Source organism: Aptenodytes forsteri, unplaced genomic scaffold, assembly GCF_000699145.1.
Source record: "Aptenodytes forsteri isolate BGI_AS27 unplaced genomic scaffold, ASM69914v1 Scaffold112, whole genome shotgun sequence".
Taxonomy (NCBI): Eukaryota; Metazoa; Chordata; class Aves; order Sphenisciformes; family Spheniscidae; genus Aptenodytes; species Aptenodytes forsteri.
Window position 1 is genome coordinate 1774588 of NW_008794883.1, and position 19372 is coordinate 1793959.

The window sequence follows — 19372 nt, forward strand, 5'->3', positions numbered from 1 at the left end:
CATCGCCTGACACCACGCTTTGCCCCCCTTTTCTGCCTGCACCCTGTACGGCACGAACTCCCGCCTGGCCTCTCTGCTAAGGGAGCGGTGCCCTCGTACTGCGCCAGGCTGGGTCTCGACACGAAGCCTTGGGTCGAACCACCCAATTTTCGGCTTGCGGCAGAGGCCAGGACACAGCCCCTGGCTCCGGGGATGGGACAAGGGCTTTGCTCCTGAGCACAGAAGCCGTGCCCACCTCCGGCTGCTTCCCCACCGCAAGCTCCTCTCTGGGGCTGCACGAGGGGCTGCGCCGCCAGCGCCGCCGCCCCCCAGCCCAGCTCCTGCTCCAGCCACCCCCGGCTTCCCGGGGCTCTCCCAACGGCTCAGCCGCCCGTCCTTTGGCATCGGCCCTTCCAGCAGGGAAGAGCGGTCGGCCCGGCTCGGGGCGCGGTGCTTTCACTTTCTGCCGTGGGAACGGGCTCCCCGGTAACTTTGTAACTTCATCATTAACAAAGGTTGTATTTAAGATTCCTGTGTCTACCGCGTAATAACACCCAAATTAGTCTCGATGGAATTAGCTGTAATTAAGGACATTGTGAAATATGGTGGGGGCAAACAGAATTACACTGTATTACTTTATTAATAATATTCTTTAACTACACTGTAAATTGCTATTAGGCCTGCATATTACTGCCTGGATATGGAAATAGTCTTTTGCTATGCTAATCTAACACAATTTTCTTTTAAATGTAAACAAATTATACTCTATTAATATGCTGTTCTACTTGCATAGTTAATTATTGTAACAGTAAGGAATAAAATTGTTCTGCTTTCTCTGTTTCTGATGGAAAAAGGGCTACATAAATAGTTTAATAGGGAACTAATTATGCAAAAAATTTAGATGCCTAAAATGTGTTTGTAATTGCATTAAAATGGTCTTCTGTTCAAATATTGGAAAGCCTGCTAATTGGAGGCTAGCTGGAAATTTAAATATTGTGAATCAATGATTTTAATACAGTACATGTTTGGTTGTGTTTCTGTTCATATTTGTCTTTGGGAATGAAGAGAATATTTAACGGTGTTTAATAAGAGGAGCTCTGGGTTTCATACCAATGAGGTTAGTAAGTGGAAGATGGGAAATTTTAAATGTGTGTGCCACGGCGTTAACCTTAACTCGGGCGGGGGCAAGGCGGTCTCTCCCACCGCAGCACCGCCAGCGGCAAACACCATCCCCGGGCGAGGGATGCCCACCAGGGCAGCGTGCGGGGGACGATGCCGCGCGGCCGCCTAACGAGCTGGTGTGGCCACGAGTTCCCTAATTGCCTTGGGCACGGAGGGGCGTGCGAAGACGTGCCAGTGGCCATCCCGCAGGGAGCTCAGCTGCGAGGAGACCCGTTTGGAGATGTCCCACCTCCACCATGCAGTCAGGCATGGCACGGTGTGGTGGGCAGCCGGCAAACGCTCCCGCACGGGGACAGGATGGAGGCAGCGAAGCCGACGGCGGCTGCTGCGGTGCGACCCAGCGGGCAGGAGCAAGGGCAGCAGCGGGAGCTCTCCTGCCTGCCTGCAGCGGGAACACCGGCGTCAGGCGTGATCTTCACCACAGTGCACCTAAGCAAAGCCTCCGGCTCGGCGCGAGGCGTCTGCACCAGCGCACTAGCACCCAAGTATAGCAATTTGGAGTGGAAACACGCAAACAGCTTGTGGTACAAAGAAAAGGATAGATTTCCAAATGGCTAATCTCCAGCCACCCACACAAGTTTTGTCTCTCTTTAGCACCTTTCTCTGTTGCTAAGTCTCGCATCCAAAAAATGAAGAGGAGACACTCCAAATTATGCAGCAATATTGTGTTGAGCAGCTGAAAACAGGCTCGGAGAAGATCTCAGGGAATGCAGCGAAATCATTATTATCTTTAGCAAAATGACACAGGGCCGTGCAGGACCAACAGCATGATGTCCTTAAGCGGCCGGAGTGAGCAGGCGAGGGCCGTGCGTGCACCCGCCGCGCTGGGCTGGAATGGGCTGGCGCAGACGGCTGAGCATCACGTTGGCAGGTCTGCCATCCCTCGCTGCCATCCAAGAAGCCGGGGAGGACAGGCAGCAGATGCAGGGGGGTCTGTGTCACAGAGAAAGGGTGACCATCCTGTCCCATGGCCCTGTCTGGGGGCGATGCTGCCCTGCCTGGACTGAGCTTCCCGTGGTGGGGAGGACCCTGCGTCCATGCGAGGTTTGCTCCCACGTGCTGCTATCCGCTTCCCCTGGCTGTCATTTAATTGCAGATCATATGAAGCATGATCTGCTCCGTAGCCATCGCAGTGGCCTGAGCAGGACCGCTCGGCAGAGCGGGTCTGAGCAGGAGCTCAGCGAGAAGCACATAGCAACAGTGGCAAAATAGGAGTTATTTACTCGGCCTGTCCTAGTGAAACGAAACACAGCGGGGAGAAGTGATGCCATCCAACCCGGGGCTCGCGGTCCTCCCAGGGGACAGGGGATGCTTTTGTGTGCCATGCAGAAGGTAAATGTAGTGGGAACAAAAAAGTCCCCCGGCAGTGGCTGAGGCCGATCCCCCCGGCTCCCCCCACACAGCTCCTCGGGTGGGCGCAGCCGCAGCAGCCCCAAATCAGTCTCTGCTGAAGGGATGCCTGCAAATGAAACTGCAGCTAATAAAGCAGCTTTGTGGAGTGAAGTAGAAGGCCAGCAGCAGCCACCTCCAGCCGGGTTCGGCGTCCACACGAAGACGAAGCCCCTGGGGAAGCGCTGGGGAGGGAGCTGCATCCCTGCCCGCCGGGCTGGGGGCCAGACATCGCCGCATCGCCTGCCAGCAGTGGCTGGGGCTGTGTTTTAAAGCCTGTCTTAAAAGAAAGGAAGAAAAGGGCCAGTGCTGAAGGAGGAAGGTGCAGCCGGGGTACGCTCGGAGCAGGGCAAAGGGCTGTCTTTATCCTTGGTCCCTGCTAAGCGTAACGTAGCATGGTGCTGGCGAGCCTGGTTAGGTCTCCACCACCTCGGAAGCAGGGGAGCCGCGTCCCTGCCCATCTGCTCTGCACAGCACCCAGCAGAAGCCCAAGGCCACCCGAGCACCGCCAAGCGCACGGGGGTTGCTGCATTTGCTGGAACAGCTACTGCACTGTCATTACCCGACGCGCTGCTTTGTAAAGCGTCAGGGATAGCTGGGGTATGAAAGAGGCCGTGGAAAGGCAATTTTATCCTACACTTGATAATCCCTCCGTTTGCCCTTAAATTAGATTAAATAGAAACACTTAAATTTGTTTTTTGTTATTTGACGTGACTGACCTGTGCCGTGCTGTTTTCGTATTTAAATGAGAGGGGGAAGAAAAATCCTTAAAATATACCTGAAGTAGGCATGGGCAGAGGAGAGCCCTCAAAGTGAAAATGCCTGACAAATTAGATCGGTCCGTGAGTTATCATCACTTCAATTTTCATAGTAAATACCCTATCAAACAGAATTTCTTAAGCTTGCTTGTAAGGAGCCAAAGAAATCATTTGCTACGGGGGAAAAAAAAGAAGAAATGGAAAAAAAAAGAAGAAAAAAAGACATGTCATATCCCAGCTATCCTGCCAAAATCCCCAAACAGCTTCCTAGCTGTTTAAGAGAAGAGCATTTTAAATATCTTTGCAGAGTCTTGTCTGTTTGTCTGACAGATGTCTGCAATGTACTGGGAACTGTATTCATGCTTAGAATGTAAATAAGATTATAGGTCTTTAAATATTCCCATTACATTGTATTTACCTAGATGCTGATGAAAATAAATAGGAAGCATTTCTGTTGGGTTTTTTCCTAGCAGGTTTTTTCTCCGCATCCCACAAGCAGGCTTAGCATTTTTTGCCTTGTCAGTTAAATGCACAGGTTTCCACTCTAATCTAGTGGTTAGTCCAAAGCATACATCTGTTAAACTAAAAGGGCAATTTCTGGCTAAAAATATAAATTGCTCATTTGGAAGTATCATTCATACCCCTTTTTTTTTTTCTCCTTTCCCCAGAACAAATAACAAAAGTCTTAACAATCGAGTTTATTCAGGCCCCTGCTCCATTCACCTGGGGACCGCAGTATTCCCCAGGGAGGAGAGCCGGCTCCCCCGTTATACCAGATATCCGACCACACGAGAGGTCAGCAAATCAACGGAGTAAGCTGACACTGGAGATTAAACGGGCTCTTCGCATTTACCAGCTCCCACATAATTAAACACCGGGAGCCATGCAGGAGTGCTTGGAGCTCAGCTGCCGAAAGCGGGGCAGCTCGGGGTGGCCCCCCAGCAAACCGCCCCGCAGAGTGACCGGGGTGCCCTGGGATGGGTGCCCTGGGATGTCCCCAGCCCCAGAGCATTGCCTCAGGGGGAAGGCAGGTCTCCCCCTGCAGTGGGGAAGAGGGGAGCTGGGCTTTGGAGGGGTGTAAATGGCCATTTTGGGGTGCACGGGGAGCACGGACCCTGCAGTCCTGCTGGGGCAGGGTCGAGTGGGAAGGAGCAGCTCCGAGGCACCGGAGGCGGCAGAGGAGGGGCGGCCACGGCAGGAACTGGTCATTCCCCTTTTTCCATCCACTGCGAAGACTTAATTCCAGAAATCAATTCAACAAAATCTACATTTATAAAACAAAGCCCTTCTTCAAAGCTCAAAACCAGATGAAACAGCCCCACTGACTCACCCTTCCCCTGCCCCCTCCTGGGCCTTGAAATAGGTTGAGTGGTTTTGCTAAATACCCGGCGATCCCCGGCTTAGATCTTGGATGCCAAGAGTCAACCCAATGTTATGGCTGAGTAATAAATCCCTTAAAAGCAATGTTTGAATTTGTAATGGAAATGTTGACAGACCCTCAACTGGAGCAGCGCAAGCTCCACAAAGTCAATCTTGTAATTGATCCTGACTTCTACATCGAGCCACATGTGCAGGGCTTTGTGCACTGGGCAGAGGTTGTTAATATAGCTGCTTTCACCTGAAACAAATGAGGTCTAATTAGATTAATCTGTAAATCAGTGCTCACCAGTTGTATGATTAATGAGCACTTTGCATTTCTCAAAGATCAGATGAATGGATTATTTGAAGGGATTTAACAGGAAATAGTAGATTTCCTCATCTGTGACAGGGCTAGCAGGGATCCCGCGTCTTCCGCACGAGCCTTCGAAGGGGGAAGGAGGAAGTGTAGACGAAGAAATCGGAGGCTCAATCTGTCCTTTTTTCGAGGAGCTGAACTTCTGATTGTGCGGGTGTCAGATGGACACTCTACAGCTGTTCTGGAACCATGTGTCAACATTATTTACCAAACTAATGTGATGATAATTATGGCATAAAGTATGGGGAGAAAGCATGCAGGCAGAATGGACATACATACTTAATGATTTTATTCTCCTGCATTCAAAATCAGTAGGAGCCGAGCTTGTCGCTGGAGACATGTTGAAGCAGCAGTGCAAGCTGTCTGTGCAGGATCCAGTGATGACTGTATGTGGCAGCATGCATTCAAAGTAAAAAATTAATTTACAAATGGTTTTCAGGGTTCCCACCAGATGGAAGAGCAATGAAGTCACGAGCGGTCCTTCTCTGCTTAACCCTTGCGCTGACGTGCTGCGGCGGGAACGCGGCCAGCTATAAAAAATAATAATCTGAGGCCCCGTTCAGAGTTTATTTTTAAAATGGTTACTTTAAAACTGAAACACCTGTACTTTTACTGCTGGCTAAGATGGACTGCAACATCACATGCAGAAGGCAGATGTGTAACTGGAGCCTTCATAACTGGTTCGAATTATAAAAACATTGCTTTAAAAGAAAGGGAGGGGGCTTGGGAATGTGTTTTTAAGAAAGGCTTTTTTTTGAGATCAAACCTGAATCTTTAAAGAATTTCTTCGCATCACCTTTTACTCCTGCTGAGCACTGGTTCTCCCTACAGCGAGTCCCACTGACGCAGGTAAACCTACCAATTAATTTCCAAAAGCTGATGAAAGCTGAGGGGGATCGGGCCCCGAAGGTTACGCAGCCATCGGTGCCGCCCCGTCAGGACACACTTATTTCTCCTAAACCCTCCACTGATGGGGCATTGCTAAGCCCAAGCCCTCCCCTGCGGTCGTGCCCGATGGGCAGCGCTGGCCACACTGGGCAGGGATCCCGTTCCCCGTCTGGACGGGTGGAAAGCACGCTTTTTCACGAGTGGTTTGGGTAAAACCACCTGATGTATAAGGCATTCCTCTGTGCAAACTGCAGTAACGCCCCCGTGTCCTGCGTGGCCGTGGGAAGATGTTCAGGACACTGTGTGGGGTGGCCGGGCAGGCTGCTGCGGGCTGGGGGACTGTGCCCCAAACCCCGGCTTCCAAAAACAGCCTGTATGGGGAAGGAGAGGCTGGAGGGGACCAAGGAGGAAAGGCAGGAGATAGCAGAGCAGCAGCAGTCAGGTCCATGCCTGGGTGACAGTGGGGACAGGGCACAGCCGCGTGCGGTGCTGGGGGAGCCGTGGTGAAAGCAGGCAGGGCTGTGCTCGGCCTCGCAGCGGTGTCCAGCCGCTCTCGGGATGCACAGCTTCCCAGAAAGGCTTTATCTCTTCATGAATTGAATTTTTCAGGCAGCCTGCAAGAAGCTGGAGGGCTGAACTTGGACGGGCTCCGTGCCTTTGCGCAATGCTGTTATAAAACATTCATTGTGGTAGAAGACGAAGTTCGGATGTGTTCCTAGAGCAAGCCATAGCATCCCTCCCACTATTTTTTCACAGGGGGGATATAAAATCCATGGATGCGCACCAATTTTTATCAGAGGAAGAGCGATTTCTCCTTGGAGAGATGAGCAGCCCTTTCTCTCCAGCCTCCTGGAAGCCCTCAGCTGCCGACTTGGAGCTGCAGGACGGGGAGCGAGGCAGGGGGCCAGGCTATGGTCTGGGGACAGAGCCTGGAAATGTCTTTCTTCATGGCTTTTTCCCAGCCCCGAGCTGCAACAAAATACCCTCTGGAATTAGGGTTTCGGAGCTTCACGTCAGAGTTGAAGGGCCGTCCCAGTGCACGAGCAGTGATGCTGCGGGAGCGGGGCCGCTCTCCGGGTGCAGGCAGCGGGGTGGCACCTCGCTCCTGCTGATCCAGCCTGGGGAGCGGGGACACGCTGGACCCCTGCGCCCCCAGCCCCAGCCAGAGCCGAGCTCTTCTCAGACCCGCTCCAGAAGGTCCCCACGCGTGGGAAAGCTCTTACACGTATGGTCAACTTCAGGCAGGTGCTCACTGGCCACCCTGGGCACGCTTATACACGCCGCCCAAGGCCAGCTCCATTAAATGTCTGTATACGCCGCTCTAAGAAGATTCGGATTTTCTTTCCCCCACATTTTGTCTAGCAATATTGCAAAGACCATAATAGGAAGAAGAATTTGTTTTTCACCCCAGCCCTTTCAATACCTTTTGGGATTATCCTGTGGCTCTGCAAAGTGACCTGACCTTCAGTGCATGGTGCCCCTTTTTTTTCTGCTTCTTTCTTTTTTTTCCTCTTTTTTTTTTAACTCTGAGCTCATTTGAAAATTCCAATTTCTATAATAATTTGATGCAGCTGCTAAGATGTTCTTCTTCTTTTGATCACTGTTATTAATGATGTGCTGTAACATATGCAACGCTAGCAATCCCAGCTACTATTTCTTACAAAGATCATTTTGTACTTCCCCCTCGTTCTCTCCCCCCTCCCTCCCCCCGCTCTGATGAAGCTCATATGTTTTAGGAAGTTCATCTCAGAGTTATTAGTCTAAGAATTAGGAAATGTGTGGGCAGCTCCTCTGTGGTATAAAAGAAATTGGAAAAAGAAACCATTCCCCTTTATTCCCAAAAGAAGGATATTGGCTTTATTTTTGGTCCTGAGTTTACTGTTAAATATTTTATGGTTCATTCTTAATGTCATCTTTTGTAACTTATTTGCATCGATGTTTTGATAAAGCTGAGGTTTCTAGCTTATTATTTTTTTAATTTCTTAAATGCTACCAGACCAAATTACAATCTCGGTTATGTAAATGCAAATGCCAGGTAACTCCACGGGAGTCTGCGGATTTGCCCCAGATTTATAACACGACGAGTGCGATCAGAAATTGAAAACCAGGAGTCTGATTTTGCTCCTGCTCCAAGGTATTCAAAACCACTTCAGTTAAAATCAGCATATTAACACCTGTACGAGGCAAGGGACAGACACAATTTGGCCCTAAGAACGTGTCTAAAAGTTGTAATGGTCCACGCTGTATTCTTCCCACCTCTCAGGACCAAGCCTGTGAAGCGGATATTGTTGTGGTGCTCACTCAGGGCTGCAGGGAGCAAGCGAAACCCCCCCGTCCCTCGCATGGGGTCTTCCCAACAGACACTCTGAGTTTGCACGCCGCCATTTGCAAATGAGTTTGCCTGGGGTACGTTCAGGGTGGCTTTTGCCATTGTGTGCATGTGTGTGTGTGTGTGCGCATGCGTGTCTGCACCGACCGACCGCATCCACTGACAAGAACACAGTTGGAAACAAGAAATTTTGAAGGAGAGTTTGTACGTTTTCAAACTGGCTTTCGTGGCCATCAAGTATAGCTAAACATATAGAAGGATCTACATGATTTACAGATTGGACTTTTTTTTTTTAATTTACCTTCTCTCGTTCCTAATAATTTATATAGAAAAATACATTAATTAGAAATTATTCACACCAGAAAGATGCTGAAGATGGGTCCACCCCAAGGAGACAGGAGGCATGGGGTGACCCCGGGTGCGGGGTTGGGTGCTGCCGCCCTGCTGCACCCACTTGCTTGGGGGCACCCAAGATGCTCAGGGGGACGAGGACACAGGAGGGGCAGCTCGGGGGCAGGTTCTGGGTGGACTTTAGGTGTCCGTCTGCTGACCCAGCACCAGCGCCCTGGTCCGTCTTCAGGGATGTGTCCCTTCACCCCACACCCTCCTGCCCTCAGTTTCAGCCCCTTGCTGGGGCAGCAGAGAGAAATGCTGCATCCCTGTCCTCATGCTGCAGTGCCAGGCACAGAGGGAACCCCCAGGCACAGGGGGGGTCCCCGAGGTGAAATCCAGCCCTCAGTGGCTGCCTCTTTGGTGCGGCACGCTCAGTGCCTTGTGCCAGCTGCTCGGGGTGTCTTTCCTGCCTGCATACACATGCACATGCCTGCACACGCGTGCACATGCGTGTGCACATGCACACCTACTCATGCACACGCACACATGCACATATACACATACTCATGCACACAAATACGCGGGCGCACACGCACACCTACTCGTACACACGTACACGTGCCCACACGCACGCAACCCACCCCTCCGGGCTGCTCAGGGGGGCACGGGGTGGCAGGCGTGGGCTCGCCCAGCTCCCCAGCGCAGGCAGGAGAAGTGCAGATCCACAGGGCTGTTAGCAGGAGACGACCTGCTTGTTTCACAAATAGCAATGACTGCAGAAGACAACACTTAAGGTTAATGAGAGACTGGGGGGAAAGGGAGGCTGATGTGCCTTGAGCTATTAATGCAAAAGAAATGCCCTGCTTTGAGCATAATGCTGATGGAAATGGAAAAGGGGAGAAACAAATGAACAAAGCCCCATATTCCGGCACTGTAAGGTGGCATCATTTGGCAGGCACAGGACACCCCCGTATTCCGGCATCATTTGGCAGGCACAGGACACCCCCAGCCAGGACCATAGGTGACCAGGTTGCCAGACCACTCTCCCTCTTTCCATTTGGCTCACCATTATTTGAATGCAGCAAACTCAATTATTTTTAGTTTTCTAGCAACAGAATAAAGGGAAACAGGCGACATGATGGAGGGTGCATGTATTGACAAGCACTGCTAAATGGCTCTTTATTCATGAGGCTGGCTGCAGAAGTTTTCATGCCCTACATTTCTCCCCCCCCAAGTCAGAACGAAGCGACCATGAAAAAATAAACCAGGCTGTGATTTTTCCCCCTTCTTCTTTTCTTTTTTTCTTTTTTTAATTGCTTCGCTATACGGGCAAAACAGGTGCTGAAATGTGAAACCCTACTGAGGGATTTCCTCTGCAGAACAGCTTGGTGCTAGCACGGACCTAAAGTTAGACGTGCTCCCAGTGCTGCATGCTAAAGCGGCTGCCTCTCCTATGGAAAGGGGCTCCATACCGCTGACTGTCAACAAAATAGCACACTGTCACTTTAAGAAAAAATAAACTAAAATATGAACTACCAAAAACCCTGCCATTTCCAGCCTGGGCTTGATTAATGATTTTTCTATCTAATAAAAGGTTCACAAACCATCTGTTTTTCTCCCTAATGCCTTGCCCAAAGGTTTTTCCTTCCTATTTCAGGCTTGGGGCCAACTGACATTCCCCTCTTTTTTTTTCCCAGCCTTGTAAACAAACCCTTCTCTCTTTTTAATCTTCCAGTGCTGTTTCCTACCCATCGTTATGCATATTCATTGCGAGTAAACATTTTTAGTGTCTACACTTAATCTCTTCCACTGGCAATTACTGTTCTATGCTGTTTTGTAATGCAGAAGGGCCAACGCTTTCCCTTCTAATAACAGCTGGGTCGCAGATGGGGCCTGCAGTCATTGTAGAAAATAAAAATTTACAAGATGCCAGTGGAATTTATTTCAGTTTTATGGAGTCACAGGAGGAACCTTTCTGTTATCCGCCTTCAGTGAAATCTGCAGGCACAAGGCAAGCTTTTGACATTTAATCAAAGGGGGGTTCAGGTAGGGTCTGGAACAACACGAGGAAGAAAGCAGGTGGATCGTATTAGGCAATGCCATGGTTAATTTATTTAGAAGTGATTGGCTTAGATGTGTGCAGCCAATATTTGACATCGTGTATATATCTTGTTTAGCATCCCGCTTCTAAATTGTTACCGCTGTCGAGGCGCTGAGCTGTCACTGCGGACCGAACCAGGTGTTAGGGCTGGTTGCGGCGCAGAGGTACCGGTGGCGATGGCAGCAATGGCAGCGAGAGCGCGGCAGCCGCCGTGCACCGGGCAGCCTCCCCGTCCCCCCCCCGGTGCTCCTGCCACACTCCCCGCTACGGCAACGGCTCCTCCGGCACAGCCCGGCGCCTGCGACTGGGCTGCTGTGTGCCGGCATCAGCCCTGAATTTAGAAAAGGAGTTTCATGAGAAATTTCCTGTAATTTGACAATATGAAAATGACTTTCTTTGGAATGTTTTTAAAATCTCATGTTTAGGTGATAGCAGACATCTCGCGCAGGATTAGCCTCTCCGTTACATGCCGGTAAGTCGTTCTGCAGCACTCAAGAGCTACATGCAAATATATAAATGAAAAATGTGTATCTTTAAACTTTGCCAGGCCATGCTCTGCTTTCACCAACCCTGTAAAGCCAGGGGAAATTGTGACCTCAGCACACTCACTTGGGATTTACACTGGGGCAAACGACAGATCAGCTCGGCGCCACTTTAGGAGATGCTTAAGATGGAGGGGCTGGCAGCTGCCTGCGTTGTTCAGGTCTGCCTGGGCAGAAGAGCGGCTCGGTGGGTATTGCTGTTTCCCAGCAGGAGAAACCATCTCAGGAAGAAATGTGGGACAGCAAGGGACCATGGCACGGGAGGCTGGCAGCGACACCCCAGCTGTGCATGGGGCTCCCACGTGGGCACAGCCACGGCTTGTCATGGCCACAGCACAGCATGGCCATGGCACACCCGTGGCACGGCCATGGCACCGCATGGAAATAGCATGGCCACAGCATGGCTGCAGCATAGGCGCTACATGGCCACAGACATGGCACGGCACTGCCACAGCACAGGCACGGCATGGCATGGCATGGCCCCAGCATGACATTGGCGTGATGTGGCCCGTGGCGTGGTCACAGCATGGCCACAGAAAGGTGACAGCACAGCCATGGCACAGCACAGCCACAGCTTGGCATGGCCACGGCATGGCGTGGCCATGGTTTGCCGCAGCCGTGGCTCAGCCATGGCACGACACGGCACAGCACAGCTCGCCTTCTCCCGCCCCACGTCCCCCACCCTGCCGCCACCTACGCCGGCATTTCACTCTGCTCCCAAGCCCGTACCCAAGGCAGGAGGTTTCCCCCTGGGAAGCCGGAGCTGGGGCTGCCCAAGGCCGCCGGGGGCCGTCAGCTGCCTTCCACAACCAGAGCGATTCCTGAAATTTCCTGAGGGGCAAATATGTGGATGCACATAATGAGTTAGGAGTTGAAGTAGGTTAGAGGAAACTCACAATAAATAAAGGACATATTTCTATTTAGTGTGCATTGTGTAGACAATTTTTCCAGATTTTTTTAAGTAGTTGAATGAGAAGGAGATAAATGGAAAGTCTCACATCCCTCTTTTTTTTTTCCCTTCCTCCTCTGTTACCGGCATCCAGAAACAGAAACTTATCGACTCACTCAAATTAATTAGATTTTAGGTGGTGTGTTTTTTATTATTCATGCATTTTCTTCATTTATAAACCCAGGGTTTTCAAGGCGCTGTCTCTCTACTAAGGGTAACAGATCTTTTCCTTTTCCTAAAGATTCATAATTTTTACTTCTCAGGGCATCCTGCTTCGTGTAGAAGGAAAATACAACTTTCATGGGAAGAAAAATGGGAGAAAAACCTTCAGTTATTGCAGAGTTTATTCTTGCCTGACAAATGTTTCCCAGAGCTTGGATTTATGAAAAAAAACCCAAAACTATTAAAGTGTGTGGCTTAGTTAAAACTTTCCCTCCCCCCTTCCATTTTAAAAAATATGATATTGCTATTTTTATATGCAAACTATATCCATAATATGGAATTTGGTACATTAAATACCAGAGATGAAGATCTCAGTAACTTTTAATGAACAGGATAAATTCTCATAACTAGATTTCCCTGTATGTCATCCCCAGTCCCCTTTTCCCAACCCTTTCCTTCATTTACAAATTCAAAAGCTGCAAATAAGCCACTGTGAAGTTTGCTAATCTCAGCGAAATGCTGTTTCTGTTGCAAATATTAGTAAAGATTACTAGTACTAAGTCACGGGCTGGTAGATGGCTCGGCAGGAACCTCAGGGGTTTGCAGATCCCAGCGGTTCAAACTGGATCTGGGTAATCCCAGCCCAAGCGAGGCTTCCCTGCAGGTACGGGGTACTTGGGAACCGCCCTCCTTCTCCAGCAAAAAGCGGGAACAGGGGAAGGAAGCGCTAATCACTTTGAAAAGCTCACCAAGCCTGGAAAAACTTAGAAGCCAGAAGGGAAAATAAAGTGGGAAATTGCAGGTGCTGGAGAGGAGCCTGGGATGCAAACACAGCCCACGCCAGCCCCTGGGTGCAGCCACCCCGGGAAACCCCCGTGACACTGTGGGTGCTGGGCTGGTGGGACGGCCCTGGGGTCCCCGCTGACACCGTGGGGCTCCGGGGCAGCCGGGGCTCTGAGCACCCCAAAATCCTGCACCCCCATCTCCACCCCCATCACATCCTCAGCATCCCGGCCCCAGGGCCACCCACGGCTCTCCAGAGAGCAGAGGAGCCATCCTGGGCTGGCTCCGCAGATGATCCATGGCTGGAGCAGCGCTGCCTTACACCACGCCGGAGTCCGGCCCCTGCCCTGAAAGCAAAGCCTTTTTTTTTTTTTAATTGTGCCATACAGAGAGAAAGCCAATAAAAAATAAACAACAGGCAGTCTTGATACGTAACCTAAAATTATTTTTGCTCTGTTACTGCAGAAACAGCCAGAAGAGGGACCATAGATTAATTAGCATACTCTGAGCTGACACCACCAACGATGTTGCCGAGGATGCTTATAAACCCAAGCACTGGTCTGGGCATTTCAGCTCTGTTATTAACAAAAAGGAACGGTAATCATTCCTGACAAATGAAAAGCAGCATTGGTGGGAGAGGAGAGCAGGCTTCGGAAAGGAGCTGTGGAAAATGGAGCATTGCAGATCGCTCTACTCCAAACGGCTTGTGTGACCCATGAAATATTCAAGAGCCGATATGGGCTGCTTGGGGCTCCGTCTCTTTCCACATCCTTGTGGTTTATGGTATGGTCTCAGGCTTGCTCTCTGCCGCGCTGAACATTACTTGCCTTTGCAGTGAGAGCAGCGTGTGGTGCTCAGCGTCGTTTGTGATGATGAGAGGCTCCTCAGGTCCCCAACTTTCCCTTGCTCTTTATCGCAGGACTAACAGGTGGCTGCCTGCAGGAGCCCGCTCCCTGCCTGCGCCTGCCCGCGCTGGACCCCGCGCCAGCCGGCGGGGACGGCTCGGCAGCGTGCTGGATAGAAGCGGTTTTGCAGCAGAGCACACCAGCCTTCTCCCATCAAAAGCACCCTGCGGGCTTGCAGCCATCACTCCTGGACACGGATTTCAGTTTAACTTTGCACGGCATAGTCTTCAGGGTGGTGGAGTGTGGCCAAAGTCATTGCTGTAGAAGGGGTGTGGGTAGGAAGAAGAGGCGGTGATGGTCCTTTGGCGGCTAAAGGAAATGTCTGGGTCTCTGCAGCTGCAGCAAGGCACAGGCAGCAGCGGCTGCGGGAGGACGACCCTGTGTGAGAGCCTTCCACAAGATATACTAGGCTTCTCTTGACAAAACATGTAGCATTAAAAGTTGTGGGATGTGTTTCCCAGGTACACAACACTGTATCAAAAAGAATAAGAAGTCCCAGCACGGCAGGACAACCCGTAGGTGCACAGTTAGGTTAATACATTGCTCTGCGCTGAAGGACTCTACCCAGGATACAACAAGGCAGTTCATTAGTCTGCAAAAAAATAAATTAATAGCAAACTATTCGCTCAAAATGAGTGTCTTGGGGGAAAGTGATGGTTCCTCATCTACAATATATAATTCCGAGAATGGGGAAATTTACCGTGCTTCATACTGGGCACGTAGGACAGGGAAGAAGTCGCTCCAGGAAGAATCCTTTCAGTTACTTTTGATGCTATTTTCTTCCAGACAGTGCTGCTGCTTCACTGGGGGCTTTCAACGACATAAGAGCAGGTGATTGTGAAGATAGATGCTGCTCCTACCCTGCCGAAACAAGCATTTGCAGGGAGTACAGCCGTCTGCACCACGGCTCCGAAAATGGCCAGGCTGTCGTAAACTCCCTGGAAGAGCGACAGAAACACTTTGACAGGTGGGTTAGCTCTCTTTTAGCTCTGGGTTTGTGCTCCCATCTCAGGCAATGGTGCAAATGTAGTTTATGCTATAAAAGATAAGGGTCATATGCATATAGAGTATCTGCATTACGGCTGGCACACCATTTGCAGTTGTTTGTCATGGGCCGCTTGCCTGTTAAAAGTGACATTGAAAATATAAAAGGGGTAGCACATAAAATCCACAGCTAGTTTGGGTAGTTTGTCAAAGCTGGAACATCTTAACAGAGCAGCAATGAGGCAACAACTTCCAAAGCGTCAGATGAAGCAGCTGGAGTTACTTATTCAGAAGAAATCATCTGATAACAGTATATATATTAACATTTTCCGAAACGAAAATGGTAAGTGTCAGATGAAAACCCAAAGTCAAACCCAAAATGTGTATGCAAAATATGCAGCTCTGTTATCTTTATTCTTATTATTTACAATATTGTGGACAGTTTCAGTGACGTACAAATGAGATAAGTACAAGCCACAGAGTTCAGTTTTGGTCCAAATCCCAAGCATTGCTAAAAATCATTTTCTTAGAGGACTTATTTTTTCCATTTTACTGTGATAAGGATAATTTTTGAGTTTGTTCATCAAATGGTACTTATCAGTTTCTAAGATATTGGAGACTGGCTTTATTTTTACACTCATTTTTCATACTAAACCTGCTAGTCTAAATTTTCTTGTGAAGCACCATAACCATTGACAGTGGTAGACAGCTAAGGGCTATGCTGTCTAAAATCAGCCAGAATTATACTCATGCACTACTGAAATATAGGCAAGAAGCACCCAGAAAATATCAAAAAGGAGATGTAGAGAGCTAATAATGTGGTACTGATGGTTATCCAGAATTAAAGGGCTGTCAGGGAGTTTACTGATCTATGAATTGCATCATTCCTTCCAATAGTGATGACTACAGAAATTTTTACCTACTGTCTACCAGTAGAAGACTGTCCGAGATTAGTGAAAATGGAAATTGTTATCACACAACGATTTTCCATAGCCCACGTCAGAGAAGACATTCACAACAGGTACCTCTTGGAGAAGTCCCAGAAAAGAGTGTAGGGCCTGGGCTGGGCTTTAAAAGGAGCTACGTCCCTTCCAGAGGTCATCGGTTTAACCTCATCATGGGTCAGTGGTCCCGTGGCAGATGCTGAGGGGGAGGAAAGTGAATGATTTAGTGACTCCCGGCAGGAACGTCAGCACAGCCTTCTCCAGGAGAATGCTTTGTAGCGATGAGCAAAGCGGACGTTCAGACTGGTAATGAGTGAAATGGTACTGGAAAGTGCCATGGGTGAATTCAGAGCCAGGAGCAAATGTAGCGAATGACACCTACATTTTGCAAAATTTCACAGCCTACTGAAGTAGGCAACAGTAGATTCAGGGGCAAACCAAGTCCAAGAAAATGCAAGAGCATTGGGAGAAACATGATAGATTTAGTACTGAAAAATGAATGATGGGTATGTGCAATATCTCTTTGAAGGAGTTTCCCCAAATAAAATGTATTTTAATTCCATAAATTTGTCATTTTCAATGTCAAACAACTTTGGGAGAAGAATTAGCTGTGAAATCCAGTCCAATACAGCAACAAGGCTGTAGACAAGCGGGAGGTAAAAAGCATGAAAGGAATGCAGCTCAAGGATGCGTAGGGTCCTGCTTGGAGCTAAAGAGTGGCCAAAGACAACTGAGATTTGAGGTGAGTTAATCAAGATATATGAGAAAATAAGAGATGTAAGGATCCTAGATATTAGCAAATAGACCGTGTCCAGACATAGAAAAAACTGTAGAAAAGGCAAGAGGTGATGGCAAAGAACAAACCCTTGTCTCAAGGAGCTGAAGTGCCCGAGAGAGCGTGAGCTGGGGCAGACATTCAGAGCACTCAGGCTGGAAAATCACCAACAGAGACTCGATCAGGAACAAAGAAGGCTCCATGCTCCATGTGGTATCAAAACATATTTGTGCAAGAGGAAGAGAGAACTGCGACATGTCAGCTAAGGGGAAAACAGCTTTTCCTCCTTGATAGCCTTAGCACATAGGACATACTTGCTTACAAATGCATACAAGTTCTGCTGTTGTGTGCCGTACAAGTGACTTGTAGGTCACACGCAAAGAAAAAAGAGACTTAGACACAAAAATTGGGCTGCTCAAGACACATGAGTTCTTGATCTTCTGTGCAGCAGAGACACGGGCTGCTAGATGGCCAGACTTCAAAATGCAGTGTTACAGGGCTTTGGTTGCAGTCAGCTACAGAGAGGAGCACGGTAACAAGTCCTCCAGAAAAAACACTAATGTGATGTGGCAATACAGAAGAGGCTTTAGTAGTTTGGAGATGTTTTACAGATGAAGGCAACCACCAGACCAGAACTCTCCTCTTTGGCTTAGAACAGAGAGGGTCAGACGTTGGAACAGCCACTTCTATGAAGTTCAGTAACTCTTCAGGAGGGCTTCTTCAAAAGGCAGCCTCTGAAATGGGAGCAATCATATGAGTCTTGGCTATTACAGATGATCCTGTACCTCCCAGGAAAAAAATTAGAATTTTATTGATCTATTTTAAATGGTTAGGAACATATCTATCATCTCGGGTATGTGTTTGGGAAGAGGAGGCAAGAGAAGAGAATGTGATGCAGAACTTCATTAATAAAGAGCAGTAATATGTATAATTTCATGTGCACTGCATTGAGAAATTACTGCTTACTATCTAAAATGTGTTCCTAATTTAAAAAAAAAGCAGAAGAGAAAGAGGAAGAAGAAGAAGAAGAAGAAGAAGAAGAAGAAGAAGAAGAAAAGATGAAAAAGACGCAAGAGTGCAAAATCAGAAAATCAGGTTGACTCCTGGAGTTTCTTCTAAATAAATATTAGAAATACTCGAAGAATGTTAAAACAGAAAACGATCTGCTGTATCTGTCCTGTACTTACAGATAGATTTTTAGCAGTGAGTTCGGAAAAGCAAGCTAGTTTTGCTTTTTTTTTTTACTTCTAGAAGTAATGTTAGAGAACAAGGTAACTCTTTGCAAAAATAATACATTTTTTTATAGAAAAATAGTGGGGTTTGAACCTAACTATAACAAAATTTTGTCCTTACGTGCTATGTTCATGTAGTATGATCACTGGTCACGTATTAACACACAACACAACATCAGCTGAAATCTGGACTGTTGGTTTGCAGTCTTTCTTAAAACTAAAGCTCATTTCTACCGTTGGCTCCGACAGGGTTTCTGTTCTGCTCCACGTAAATCAGTGGCAAAGCTGCCGTGGCCTTTTCTGGAGCACCCACAAGCCCACAATGATGCTCTCCATGAAATGGTGGTCATTCTCCTCATTTCATACAGCTAGGAAGAACAGTGTTTGTATTTGGTTTGTGCAAAAAGGCCTCCTTTTGTACAATCAGCTGGGCAACTTTGCATTTGGCACCATCCAAGCACATAAATAATAAATTCATGACTCTGGAGCTGTAATACATGGTTTGGTGTATTCTATGCAGTAGTGTAAAAGCAATATCAAAGCAATCTGTAGGACAAGCCAAATTTTAATCCACCCCTATTGCTAATCTCTAGGAACACTGCAATGGTCCTTCAAATGAACTGCTCCCCTAGGACCAACAGCTACCAGGCTGGTGCCCTAGCTTGTACATACACACGTGCAAGTAGTGCAAAACACCCCGTTGCCTGAATACCAGCTCGGAGACTTACCCGAGTCAGCGCTGTCACTCAGGGAGAAAGCAGGAGTGTCCCAGGTCTGTGCTGACTGCAGCAGGCAATGTTAGTTGGCTGTGGAAACAAGGAGCAAGCGAAGAAGAAAATCTGGCTTTTGTAGGCTAGCTCGCTGCTGTGCTGTGTTTCTCCTGGGTATAGCTACAAAACTCAAACATACACCACTAACACCTCTTTGAAATGTAAAAACATGACTGGCACTGCTTTCAATGCTTCCCGTATATTCATCAATACAATCAAAAGTTGATGAAGCAATTTAATCTTTAATAAATATCTTTCATTAAATCCCAATACATGTACCAACTTTATTACATTCATAGGTCATGCTGTTTGTACAGCACAGCCTAACATGGATGTAACTGCCATTAGGACAGTAAAACTTGATATACTATTTCCTCATACACAACAAATCTACAAGCATATGCTATTTCCTCATACACAACAAATCTACAAGTCAACCGCTCTTATTCCAGGATGAGTGCCCAAATGCATCTTTGCACCATCCCCTCACTGTGTCTTGTGAGGCAGCCCTTCTAAAGCTATCATCTGAGAACATACCTCTTCAAAATTGTTATCACTTATTATTTTTACAATGGTTACAAGTGCTCCAGATCCTTCTCAACAATACATGAAACATCTGCGCTGTCCCCAGT